Here is a 14,168-nt window from a genome sequence, read left to right as displayed (position 1 = left end):
TCAGTTTGGCCACAGTGGAGAATATGTTTAGGTGTTAGAGCCCCCATGGTAAAGGTGAGGTTTGCATCAAGCAGTGGTGAAGTGGCCTCATGGCTCATCCCATCCTTTTCTTAAGGAATCAGCTTCAACATATTCACTTTGTTCTCTGATTCTAGCTGGGGATTTGGGAAGAATAAGGTAGTACATTGATAGAGTGAGGCAAAGCCAGCAGGGAAGTCCATGGTGGCTGAGCCTGTAGACAATGAACCCCATCATCACAGAAATAATGATAGTGGTGCTCCCAACTCAGTGAGCTCACACTGTCACCAGACACTGTGCTGAGGTTTACCCTGTCCAGCTCTTGTCCTCTCAACAGCCCTGATTCTTCCTTTGCCAAAGAAGTCAGCCAATTCTACACAGAGATATTTTTACATAAGTAGCCACATTTTAAAAACCCTGAATTTTGTCCTTCTATTGCTCCCAATAGTTTACATGAATTCTTTGTCCTTATTAAATTCATATTGACCGCATATATTACGTATGTGATAGATGAGAGGCAGTTCAGTGAGGTGGACTGCTGCTAGAATGCCTAGATTAAAATTCTGGCTCTGGCATTCTTCTGTCTCATGCTGGGGATGGAAAATTTATCCTTTTTGTATATCTGTTTCCTAATCGGTAAAAGGTGGGTAATAATTGTAGTAGCTACTTCATAGACTTGTTATGAGAATTAATTAGATATTTACTTGCAAAAGTTTAGGGAAGATGGTGATGTAGAGCAGTGTGGAATTTAGTTAGTCCCGTAGAGCAGCTAGTAAATGGCCAGGAACTGTCTGGAACAACTGTTTGAGGGACATCTGCGACTAGACACACATTGTACGCCAGTCTGGAATGGGTGGAGGAACGGAGATCACAACAGGGAATTGTTAAGTGAATACCCCAAACTGCAGAGGCTGGCACCCCTTCTACACTGGCACAACAGGCTGTTGGAAATACTTCCTCATGGGAAAAAGAAACAGTCTCTATTGGAGCAAGGGAAGGTAGCTTAACCAAGCTCCACTTTCAACTTTAATTAACAAATATAGACCTCTGAATACAAGTTCCAAGCACAGGTTAACCCTGAGGTTTCTCCTGGCAGAAGGTAGATGAGGCTGATGAAGAAAAAAAAGAAGCTTTTGGAGTTGGCCACGCTCAGAATATTGGAAAAGAGCTATGCCCCATGAAAAAGGGCACATAGAGCCAGTGACTAGTGAAACTTGGAGGCTAGGAACTGACTCTGAAAAGGGATTTTATTGTTATTACTTTTTCTTTTTTCTCTCTTTTTTTAAACGTATTCTAAGTAGCTCATTAGGGAAAGCATCAGGCATTTTCAAGTGTCTTTGTTGACACAGGCAAGACCCGGTATCATGAATTGAGAAAACCTTCTTGACCAAAAGCGGAATGAGAGAAATGACAAAATAAAATTTTAGTGGCTAAGAGATTTCAAACAGGGTTGAGAGGTTATCCCAGAGGTTATTCTTATGCATTATATAGATATCCCTTTTTAGTTTATGGTGTATTATAGTGGCTGGAGAGAAGTACCTGAAACTGCTGAGCTGTATTTCAGTAGCCTTGATTCTTGAAGATGATTATGTAATGATAAAACTTTTACAATGTGATTGTGTGATTGTGAAAACCTTGTGTCTGATGCTTCTTTTATCCAGGATATGGACAGGTGAGTAAAAAAATGGATAAAAAATCAATAAATTATAGGGGGGATAAGAGCTAAAATAAACTAGGTAGATTGAAATGCTAGTGGTCAATGAGAGGGAGGGGTAAGAGGTATGAGGTATATGAGTTTTTTCTTTTTTCTTTTTATTTCATTTTTCTAGGATGATGCAAATGTTCTAAATATGATCATGGTGATGAATACATGACTATGTGATGATATTGTGAGTCATTGATTGTACATCATGTATGGACTGTATGTGTATGAAGATTTGTCAATAAAAAATATTTAAAAAAATATGTTTCTGAAAAAACAAACAACAAAAAAGATAGGTCTGAGAGACTAAGTAACAAGTCACATGAAGGAGATAATTACCTTAAGGGTGCATATCTTCCCCAAGAAAAGAGGTGGTGGGTCCCAGCTCAGGTGGTGGCCCTCCTTTGAAGAATTCAGACTCCAGAGCCTGGGAATGAGAAACCGTTTAAGTCTGCCTTCTACCTCAGCCTGTTTCAACCACACCACTGGCAGGCTGATAATTTAAGGCACTGCACCATTTTATGCTGCTGGGAAGCTGTGGGCTGAGAAATACCTCCTTTTGGGAAGGATAGGAAAAGCTCACAGTCTGGAGGCTCCACAGGAAAGTCAGACAACCTGCTGGGTCTCACCCTCAGGGAAACTTGATACTGATTACAGCCTCCTCCTGAGACCTGGACCTATCCTGTCTGGGAAAATCTGATTGGGGTTGATCATATCTTGGGAGACCCTCTTCACAAAGCAGTTCCATAGAGGGATGACAAGGACCAGAAAGACAAGAACTGAAAAACTCTGATCAGCTAAACAGAAGCTATACTAGCAGTCTAGAACAAGATGCACTGGATGCCTAGAGAACAAAGCCAACCAATAAAAAAAAAACCCTAAGTAAAAGACCAAAACAACCTCCAGATTAAACTAAAATCAGATGCCCAGACATCAGCAAAAAAATTATGAGTCATGCTAGGAAAAATGGAGAAGTAGCCCAAAGAACAAACTAACTTTTTAAATGAGATACAGAAGTTGAAACAACTAATTAAAGATGTTCGAACAAGCATGCTAAATCCTTCCCACGGTGAGTTGAGGAAAGATATGACAAAAAAGATGAAAGATGTAAAGAAGTCATTGGGCAACCATAAAGAAGAACTCAAAAGCTTGACAAAACAAATGGCAGACCTCATGGGAATGAGAGGCACAATAGAAGAGATGAAAAACACAATGAAGATTTATAACAGCAGATTTGAAGAAGCAGAAGAAAAGATTAGTGAAATAGAGGACAGTACATCTGAAATCCTACACAAAAGAACATGAAAGAATGGAAAAAGATCAGCAGGGTCTCAGGGAATTGAATGACAACTTGGAGTATGTGCTTCTACATGTTATGGGTGTCCCAGAAGGAGAACAGAAGGGAAAAGGGACAGAAATAATAATGGAGGAAATAAATCATTGAAAATTTCACATTTCTTATGAAAGATATAAAATTATAGATCCAAGAAGCAGAGCATACCCCAAACAAAATAGATCCAAATAGACCTACTCCAAAGCACTTACTATTCAGATTGTCAAATATCAAAGACAAAGAGAAAATTCTGAAAGCAGCAAGAAGAAAAGCAATCCATAACATAAAAGGGATGCTCAATAAAACCATATGCAGATTTTTTAGTTGAAACCATGGAGGCAAGAATTCAGTGGTATGACATATTTAAGATTATGAAAGAGAAAAACTGCCAGAAAAGAATTCTATATCTGGAAAAACTGTCCTTCAAAAATTAAGGAGAATTCAGAATATATCAAAGAGTATTGGCAAAGTCCTTTGAGGGATGGGAGAAAAAATATGGAACTATTAAACCTTACCACCAGGGAAACCCCTGATATTGTGTCAAATATTAGGGACATCCAAATCAATAGGACAAGCCCTTGATCTTAAGGCTTGCTCTTGTGAAATTTATGTATGTAGTGGAGAAGCTTAGCCTACCTCTATAGGTATGGCTGAAGAGTTAGCCATACCTATAGAGTTGTATGCCTAAGAGTTAATTCCAGAGGATCTCTTTTGTTGCTCAGATGTGGGTCTCTCTCTCTCTCTAAGCTCAACTCTGCATATGAAACAATTGCCCTTCTTCCTACATGGGACATGACATCCAGGAGTGAAAGTCTCCCTGGTGATATGGGAGATGATTCTCAGGTATGAGCCTGGCCCTGGCACCATGGGATCAGCAATGCCGTCCTGATCAACAGGGGAAAAAGAAGTAACAAATAAGTTATCAGTGGCTGAGAGAGTTCAAACAGAGTCTAGAGGCTACTCTGGAGGTCACTCTCAACACAAGCTTCAGTTAGACATTGCTACTTATTATAACCTGCAAACTTCAAACCAAAACCATTCCTGTCTATCCTAAAGAACATCTATGATGTTATATAAGGTTCTACAAAATTTCCATGCACTAGAGTAACTTTCCAGACACCTACAACCTCCAGATGTATTGCTGGACCAGATAAATCCTTAAATGCAGAAGGGCCAACCTCTCCAGAACATCTAGTTCTATCCTCCTATCCCATACTACCAACAACCACTTCCAACACAGAAAAGTTAGAATGGGCATAGCCCAAATACCCCTAAAGAGTAGGAGGAAGATCAGAAGAGATGGTGGGGTTATACAGAGAAGGTAAGATTTCACAAATGAGTATGATTGGAGAATCACTATATTGATATTTCTTTTAGTCACCAGTATCTTAGAGCAGCTAGAATTAAAAACCTAAAATTGTAGAATTGAGAATTGTAATCCATACCAAACTCTGAAATCTGTTCTACAATTATTGTTGTGGTGTGCTTTGAAATTTATTGCTTTTTTGTATATGTTATTTTTCACAAAAAATAAAAACAATCCAGATGAAAACTATAAAAAAAGCAAAAAAAAAAAATGAGGGAGCATTTAAAATATTTTCTGACAGGCACTAAGAGGGTTTGTGAACATGACACCTGCTGTACAAGAAATATTAAAGGGACCACTACACCAGATAGAAAAAGACAGAAGAGAGAGGTCTGGAGAAGAGTGTAGAAATGAAGACTATCAGTAAAGGGAAAACAGGAGGAAAAAATTAGATATGATATATCAGAATAAAGTCAGGATGCATGCAACAACATGGATGAAACTTGAGGATATTATGTTGAGTGAAATTAGCCAGAAATAAGAGGACACATACTGTATGTTCTCACTAATATGAAATAACATTAATGAACAAACTTTGAGAGTTCACTCTCAAGTGGACTACACAGGTTATCAGGAGATAGAAAGAAGGCAGAGATTGGGCATTTGATGCTGAAAGAATACAGAATGTTCAACAGGATCCAGAAATGGAGGCAATACTATCTGATGGTGCACCATATTGTAAGTAAACTGAACAAAGCTGAGTGTGAATATGGTTGAAAGAAGAAGGGTAGAAGCACGTATGACACCAGAAGGAAAGAGAGAAGATGAAGAGTGTATAACTTAGCAAAACTTGTAGTGTACAATGATGATGATAAAAAGTACAAATATAAGAAAGTTTTTACATGAGGGAGAACAAATGAATGTCAACAGTGCAAGGTGTTGAAAATGGGATGGTATGCAGTAAAAAATATAATCAATGCAAACTAGGATCTATAGTTAACAGTGACATTCTAATATGCTTCCATTAATTGTAGCAAAGGCAATATAGCAAAGCTAAATGTCAATAAGAAGGCAACATAGGGAGGGGTATGGGATTCTTGGTGCTGTTGTCATTTCTCGTTTTTATTTTATTTATTTTTATTCGTCAATTTTTTTCCTCTTCTTTATTTGTAGAAGAAATGGAAATGTCCTCACATAGATTATGGTGGTAAATTATATGTTATTATACTGGGAACCACTGATTGTTTACTTAGGAAGGATTTCATGGTATGTGAATAAAACTGTTGAAAAATAGGCAAAAAGGTACAAGTGCTAGAGAAATATATATAGAGAGAGATGTGCCTTTCCCTGTTGATAGGGAAGTAGAATATTACAGGCCCTCTGTAGGACAGTGTGGTGGTTCTACAGGAGGTTAAGTATAGGGCTGCTATATGATCCTGCAGCCCTGTTAGTAGGTAGATACTTGGAAGAACTGAAAGCAGGGACATGACTGGACATTTGCACACTAAACATAAAAGCAAGGGTTACGGTGGCATTATTCATAATTTGCAATGGATGGAGGTGGCCTAAGGGTATATCGACTGATGAACAGAAGGGAGAACTGTGGTGTACACATACAATGGAAAATTGAGCAGCTGCAAGAAGGAAGGAAGCTGTGAGGCATAAAACTAGGTGAATGAGCATTGAGGACATTATGTTGAGTGAAGTAAGACAGAAACAAAAAGAATGATATTATAATGCCTCACTAATATGGGCTAACCATAATGTGCAAATGCTGAGAATTGAATTCAAGAGCATTGTTTATCAGAAGGAATATTATAACAGTTCCTAGATTGTAAGTTCTTATAGCAGTCCCATCTATTCCTGAATTGTAACTCTTATTTCTAATTTCAGAGATGCTGAGTCTCTGTATATAACCCGGTCATTCCCTGGAACATCAGGTATCTTTGTGACACCTGAGACTCAGGGCAAGAATTCTGCAGCTATGAAAGTCGGCATCATCCTATGTAGAAAATGTTTAAAAAGTTGAAAAAGAGATCAGACTTCAATTAGAGCTATGAATAAAGCTAATATGGTTAGGACTAAAGTAAATCAGACTAAAGGGTAAGGGATGATATTGGCTGCATTTAAAATTTTCAACTTCTATGTGAGACCAAAGGAAGTCATTTTTATTTCATATAACATTTATATTTTCTATAGCAAACTATCTGTCTAATTTAACTTGTATAGTCAGTTTATTCAAACACCATAATTACGTGAAACCTTAAATAGGGAGTGAGATCTTATTGGTTTGCACAGGTTAGTGTGATGCCCTCATATACCCCAGTGTGATCTGGGCAGAAGATAAAACCATATTGCAAAATTCCCTTTGAGGAACTGGGGGAAAATGTGGGAATATTAAGCTTTCCAGGTGGGAAGAGATGATATTCTCACAAGCATTAGGGACTACCAATTTAATAGGACACAGCCTCAATCTTGGGGCCGGCGCTTATGAAACTTATTCCTGCCAAGAAGACACTAATACTACTTAGAATAATGCCTAAGAGTCATCCCCAGAGAACCTCTCCTGTGGCTTAGATTTGGCCTCTCTTCCTAAGCCTACTCTGCATGTAAACTCACCGTCCTCCCCACTATGTGGGCCATGACTCCCAGGGATGTGACTCTCCCTGGCAACATGGGACATGCCTCCCTGGATGAACGTGGCCCTGGCATTGTGGGACTGAGACTCTGTTACAAAAATGGCGAAGAAAAATGGAACTAAATAAAGTTTCAGTGGCTGAGAGATGTTAAGTAGAGTCGAAAGGTCATTCTGGAGGTTATTATGTGCTATGTAGATATCCCTTATAGTTTCTGGTGTATTGGAGTTACTAGAGGGAAATGCCTGACTGTTGAACTGTAATCCAGTATCTGTGGTTCTTGAAGATGACTGAATAACTGAAGAGCTTTTACAGTGTGACTGGGTGATTATGAAAACCTTGTGACTAACAAACCCTTTACCCAGTGTGTGGGCAGATAAGTAAGAAAATAAAGGTAAAAAATAAATTAATAATGGGGAATAGGGGTATGGAATGTATTAGGTATTCTTTTTAACTTTTATTTTTATTTTTATTCTTATTTTAATTATTTTTGGAGTAATGAAAATGTTCAAAAATCTATGGTAATGCACAACTATATGATGATACTATGAACCATTGATTGTTCACTCTGGATAATTATACAGTATGTGAATAGATCTCAATAAAATTGCATTTAAAAAGGAAATGTGGCTAAAAAGAGTTTAGGGAGCATTCTATAATAGTTGACTGTTATTAATGTTGTAATCCCCATATCAATGATGGGGAAATCAAAGAACAAAAGGTTAAGGACTTTGCCCAACATCACAGAGTTAGCAAGCAATGGAATGCAGCTGGGCAGGCCAGCCATCAGGTCTATGCCATGAAAGAACTGACCCCCATGTGGGGCTTTGAGGGCCTGTTAGGTTTACATCCTGTGTGGCTGTAAACACATAGTCTCACCAGAGACAGGTAGAGAGGCAAATCATCTTAGGTGTTTGTTTTGTTGTTGTCAGTAAAGTTTTTAACCTGGCTGTTAATGCCAGAAATCACCCAGTCAACAGAATGCTGTTGATCATCTTCTCTGTGAACGGTATAGAGCTTGGGGTTCCAAGAAGTACATGGCAACACCACTTACCTTCAAGAATTTACAACCAATTGCAATTGGCCAGATGAAGTGTAATCATGGATAAATCCCAGCATAAGGCATATTTTCCTACTATTTATCACACATCACAGACAAAGAGGGAGCAATCCCTATTTCACCTTTGTCTGGATGATCAGGAATAGAGAATTCTCTGAGAAGATAGAACTTTTCTTGGACCTGGGAAGATTCAGCCAAAGAGAGGATTATATTCCTGTGCACAGGTAGATGTGGAAGGGAGGTGGTGGTGTATGTGTGGGTGTGTTAGTGTATGCGTAGAAGAACATGTCCAAAGTGTAGTGGTAAGAATATGTAGGGCAGGTCTGGAGGGCAAGCGAGTAGATGAGTCTTATTGGAACAGAGGAGGGAAAGCAGGAAAACAAAATGGTAGCCTGAGGACCAACTGAATATCTGAGGACAAGCTTGAATATGAAACACGGAGTTGGGACTAAGTTTGTAGAGTTTAAAATGAACCCTACCTTAGTGCAGAGGTCCTTTAATATTTCAAATTTGTTTTTTTTCCCTGAGTAGGTATAACTTTTACACAGGTTAACTGAGCCGGGAACTCTGCAATGCTTTGGATGAAAGCCTTTTTTATCTTTCCATTGTTCATTGCCAAGGTGTCCATCAATTTAGAATTAAAAAGCCTCTTACATACATGTATTCAGGTCAGATTTCTTCTAAAGGTGAAGAATAAAGGAACTCAACCCTAGAAGAATATCCTCTAATTACTATCTCACTATTTTGATCTTAGGTTTCAAAGTCAATGACTTTCCTTTTGGTTATTTATTGATTACCTCTTTGAAAGATTTTTGTTCCAATGTATCGTCATTTTGCTCGTATCTTTCCAGATCTCTGTGCTTGACTACTTTCATAAATTTTACCTTCTTATTGTACCTGGTCCAAGACATTTTTTTAAATTAAAACAGATAAATAAGTAATAAGTACATTATTTGCCTCTTCCAGACATCCCTGCAGGAATGAAACTGCCATTTCCTAAACTTATTATACTTGTGTAGTCAAAAATTAGCTGTGGCTATTTTTTTTTCTTTTTTGCCACGAAGTCCTCTCTGTATTTTCCTAAAGAATTTGCCTATGATTTAGTGAGAAAGGACAAAATTGAAATGGAGACAAGACACTGAAAAATGACCAACTGGGTGGATTAAAAAAATGCCCTTTATATATATGAAGCAATTTAGGAAAATTAACTTTTTCTAGTACAACCATACTTACAAAAATATCATTGTTTTTGCTGCTTTTTGAAAGATAGAAGAGGATTTCTCTTTTAAATCTTGAAGCTATTAAATAATTATATGCACACAACATTTTATCCATTTAAAAGTTTATCACACCAGATAAGTCCAGTGAACACATTGCCATGTGACCAGATAAGTCCAGTGAACACATTGCCATGTGAGCAGATGTGTTTCCTGGTTACTCCAGGTGTAACTGGGAGCTTCAGTCTCACTGTTCAGAAGCCCTAAAGAACAAGTCTATGATTTTATTTACTTAAGTCTTTTCTTGGCAACCGTTATTTATACAGCTAAGAATAATGTCAGAGACTTTTGCATAGTTTTAATGTGTTCCAGTCTAGAGGGATTGAAAAGGGGTCTATAAGTGAGAATGTCTCATTGCCTTACTGTTAGTAATTCTAATCCAGGGATGACAAGGAAGGGAATGGGGAATTGATTGTGGATTAAAGCATTTGCACTTAATCACCAATAAGCTAGGCATTTCCACAATTTTATGATCTGCTTATATTCCTTACAAAACCATATTATCATTCCTCCTTTGATATGAGGACTCTCAGGCTCAAGGGGCTTAAATCACCCACCCAAGGTCACATAGCTAATAAATGTCAGAGCAGGGTTAGTGTCAGGTGGGTCTGATTTTGAATTCTGCCAGCTTTCCGTTGCCTCTGCCTGAACAGAAGGTATTTCTCTTTTGGAAGGCGGTATATGGTGGAGAGATGACATGTGGATCAGCCTAAAACCAAGCCTTGAGAAAATCTTAGAGTCCTTCCTTTCCTCCCCTGTCACAGTTACCTGTAGGTTCTGTCCTTTTCCCTCTCCCCCGTCCTGGTCTATGGGAGAACTAACACTATCAGTGAATAGCCAAAGCAAGTTCTGTTGGCAAGAAATGTTCCTCAGAAAATCTATATCTCAAGATAAAAAATAAAAAAAAAACACCAGTGTGCTTTTGTAAGTACTCAACCTTGAAAGAAAAGATCAGTTTGCACAGCATGCTTCAGCCAAACGTTTTCCTGGGAAGAAAATTAAAATTCTTTATAATACAGGGCATTTGCATAATGCAGGATATGCAGAGACGCTTCCCTGACAGTTGGAGAAAGTAGTACAAGACCAGGCAGATCAATAAAGGAATGGCAGATGGAGTTCTGTTCATGACTGCTTGACTACTAGAACCCAGGACAGTGTCTCCCCATGCGAGGCAGGACAGGCAGTGGTTAGAAGCTACCCAGCCAGGGCCTGAACTATAGCTTTACCCCTCATATCATGGGAGTGAAGACAGTTACTGGGTCTCAGTTCCTCCATCTGTAAAATGAGAATAATAATGACACAAACCTTCCTAGAGCTATTCTATCTAAAGCCTTCTGAACAAGATCTGTTACATAGAAGGTGCTATGCAAATGAGGTTCTCAGACATGCATTGAACTGCCTTCTCAAGGCTTTAGTAAATGAATCCTTAGAGGACACAGTTTTATTATGATCCTACGTGTGACAAAAAATTAGGAACAATCACTTACCAAAAATACATTTCAAAATCCCATAGCAAATATTTTATTGAACGCTCACTATTTTCATGAATTCTTCAATGCTCAAGATAAAATGGAAGCCAGAAGCATAGATATGCTTTTAGCACCCACCATCATGCATGTATGGTCCATCTGTGGCTCACCAAAATACTGGTGAATTATTGATTCACTCTTATTTTTTGACAGCTTTTTAAATGCTGGTGTTTTTTAAAGTGCAGTCTTTGAATACAAATACAATTCAGGGTGCTCTCTTCTCTGTTTCTCTCAGCCATAAATCGTTATCTATTCACTGGATAAACAACATCTGAATTCCCTGGTGCCCAGCAGCCCACCGATTTCACTAAAAGACCGTCTCATCCAGCCCTGAATATGGAGTCTGATTTCTGAATGGCCAGCAAGATTTATTTTCCCTGGTGGTTGGAGCTGATGTCTTTTTCCAAGGCAAGTACTCATGCAACACAGGGATAAATACATGGGGAGGAATCATTTACATAAAATAAGTAAACCCCATCAATAAACCCCATTTATTTTGTTATCAGTGAACTAGACCTGCCTCCTCATCTATCAGTGAACAGCCTCTCTGGCCTTTCTCACTTCAGTGCACACTGGATTTCCCTAACACACCAGCAGCCAATCTGTACTTCAAAATCAATGTCTGGGTTTCATGCCCAAGGGCTTTGACCTCTGTAAGCCCCAGACTGGTGGGGCTGAAGAGGCTGCCATTTAGCGGTACTGTGCCATCCAGCTGAGTGCAATCAATTCCTTGCTGTGACCTCTCCATTGGCACACAGAACAAGTTGGGATTAAATCTCAGCTCTGACATTTTCCAGTGCAAGACCATAGGAAAAAAGTTTTTACACATCTGAGCCTCAGTTTATGAATCCTCCAAATGGACATAAATAATATTTAGTTCATTGCATATTGTGAGGATTAAAAGAGGTAATCTAAGTAGTGCCCAGCAGTATTTGACACCTAGAAAGTGCTAGTCCAATGCATTCCACATTGCTTTCCTCCTTCACTACTTCTCTTTTCCCCTTCTTTCCTTCTTCTTCCCTCACATATGATCTTCAGTTTATTTAGGTCTTCTTGTATGGTTCTCACTTATAGTTTCTGAGGTTATTGTAATTTTCAGGCCCTGAGATATAGTTTCCTGGGCCTGAAAGCTGAATATTGACCCAAGATTTTCCCTCCAAGTTTTCATCATAGCTTTGGGAAACTCCAAAATAGAGAGCAAGTTATTAGCCTCAGTTTCTTTTGGTCTTATCTTTCTCCAAAATTTAGCCATCTATTTGCCTTACCCCCATGAATTCCCTTGTTATCTCTTGGGCAAAACTGCTAGCAATTAGAAAAGTTTGGCCTATTCACTGGGTGCCAATACTTGCTTGATATATTGGATCTATGATGGCAAGCTCGAGGAGCTCCTGGAGTATGAGATACCATTTCTTGGCACTAGTTGTTTTTGGAATAATATTAATGGAATATAGCCTCAACTCTGGCTTCTGGAAAGATAGGTAGGCATTGGGGTAAGATCTTAGGCTCTAGAATCATATTGGCTCTGCTCTTTAACCATCAGTAAACTTTGTACCCCCTCTAAGGCTTTGTGTTCCCATCTGTTAATAGTTGAAATTGGTGTGTTTTGGAGTAAATGGGAAATAGCTTACAAGGCACTTAACACAGAGTCTGTCATATGGTAGGAGAAACAAACAATGGTGAATTTGGAGATGACCTGAGACCTGTTCCATGCCCAGGACTGCCTCTTTCAGCCCAGTGTACCTGAGAAGGAGCTTGCACTCATTTGGGCTCTGTCAGTGATACCTGACTGAATTTAACAGACTGACTTTGGTGATTTGGACTTTCTTCCTGGTTTCCTACTGTACACTGAACAGCGTATTCCAGCCCCACCTGTCCATGCCTGAGATAAGATTCCTGTTTCACCATGCTGAAGCATCTTATCATTTTTTAAATACCAGTGCCTTAGTCTGCTCTCTGCTTGCCTTGAGTTTCCCCTTTATTTCCTGCAGAACCAAGTGATCTGGGCTCTTGATGGTTTCTTCCATGATGTGGCCACCTTCCCTGTGTGAGTCTTCTAGCTCACTGGAAATCAAGACCTCTTTGCTCTGTCTTCTTGGATTCTGACCTACTACCTGCTTGACCTTGGTTTGACATGCCGGTCCTGATTATTTTCTGAAATACCATTGGTTCAGTGCCTGCTGTGGTTGAGGTATGTGACAAGTATGTGCATGCTTGTGTGGCAGGTATAATTAGTATAGCTGGGTCCATGCTCTCCATGAGGAAGTTGAGGCACAGTCAGGGTCAGTGCCTGAAGAGTACAGCACCTAGACCTTCCCATTCTCACTCAAAGCCTATCATTTTGCCTTCCTGGCTCTGACTGTTGACTTTTCTATGACCTCCAGAACCTATGAGATCATTCTAATAGATGGTTCTGCACTCTCAGAATATGTGTTTTATTTCCTGCTGCCTTATACCATATGTTACTACATGGCATAATATTGGTGAGTCATAGTTTTAGCTCTAAGGAATCTCTTTTCCTATTTATACCCATACCTCAGAGTGTGGATAAAGAAGGGCATCATAAGCCAACAAGTTCCAGGGAGGAATTAAACAGGAACACTTAACCACTCTTGGACATGATGATGTGCTAAACCTGCCTCTACTATGTAGCAGGATGGCCAAAATGCATACTGAAGCTCTGTAGGTGACAGAGAGGAATTTATGTGATAGAATCTAAGAATTCATAGGTGAACTTGTTATATGATGAATTAGCCATGTGTCTTGTGTTATATACAATTTCCTGACAGATAGAGCATACTTTGTATTGTGCATGGAAGTGACTCATAAAGGTAAAGCAAGGAGGTAGGAATTGGGTACTTGAAATAAATCTGGACTTGAAATAAATCTGTATAAAAGCAAGCTAGAACCAGAAAAATATGCAAGAGTCAGTAGATGAATCTGAATGGGGAATCAACTGGGCAGTCCAAAGAACTAATGTGTAGCACAAGGAAGTGTGGATACCTGGACATGTTTGTTTAATTAACTTTTTGGGAAGTCATTAATCATTCCTTGCCTCAGTTAATCCCCTCTTGAAAACAATAATGATTTGGGGTGGCTGATCGCTAAATTCTCTTCTATTTCTAGAATCCTAATCTATTTTAGTTGTTAAATACCAAGGTCAGAACCTGTTAATTTCTACCTAAAAGACACAAGACCCCAGCAAGCTGAAGTAGTTGCCATCTGAGAGAGCTACCTTCTCTTCCAGGAGGACAATTCTTTTTTGTGCAGTTTCTGCAAAGGTCAAAGCAGACTAAAATTTGGATGTAAA

General features: G+C 39.0%; 1 long non-coding RNA gene across 2 annotated transcripts in view; it reads left to right on the top strand.

The window, feature by feature from the left end:
* LOC143676271 (uncharacterized) overlaps positions 1-11,340 on the top strand; it is a 42,926-nt gene extending 31,586 nt beyond the window's left edge. For both annotated transcript variants that reach the window (XR_013171969.1, XR_013171968.1), the window contains one exon: positions 11,097-11,340. This is a non-coding gene — a long non-coding RNA (uncharacterized LOC143676271). The remainder of the gene's footprint in view (positions 1-11,096) is intronic.
* Positions 11,341-14,168: the final 2,828 nt, after the last annotated feature.

The sequence above is a fragment of the Tamandua tetradactyla genome, chromosome 3 (assembly GCF_023851605.1).
Source record: "Tamandua tetradactyla isolate mTamTet1 chromosome 3, mTamTet1.pri, whole genome shotgun sequence".
Taxonomy (NCBI): domain Eukaryota; kingdom Metazoa; phylum Chordata; class Mammalia; order Pilosa; family Myrmecophagidae; genus Tamandua; species Tamandua tetradactyla.
Note: the sequence above shows the minus strand (reverse complement) of the source record. Positions and strands in the feature narration are given on the sequence as shown.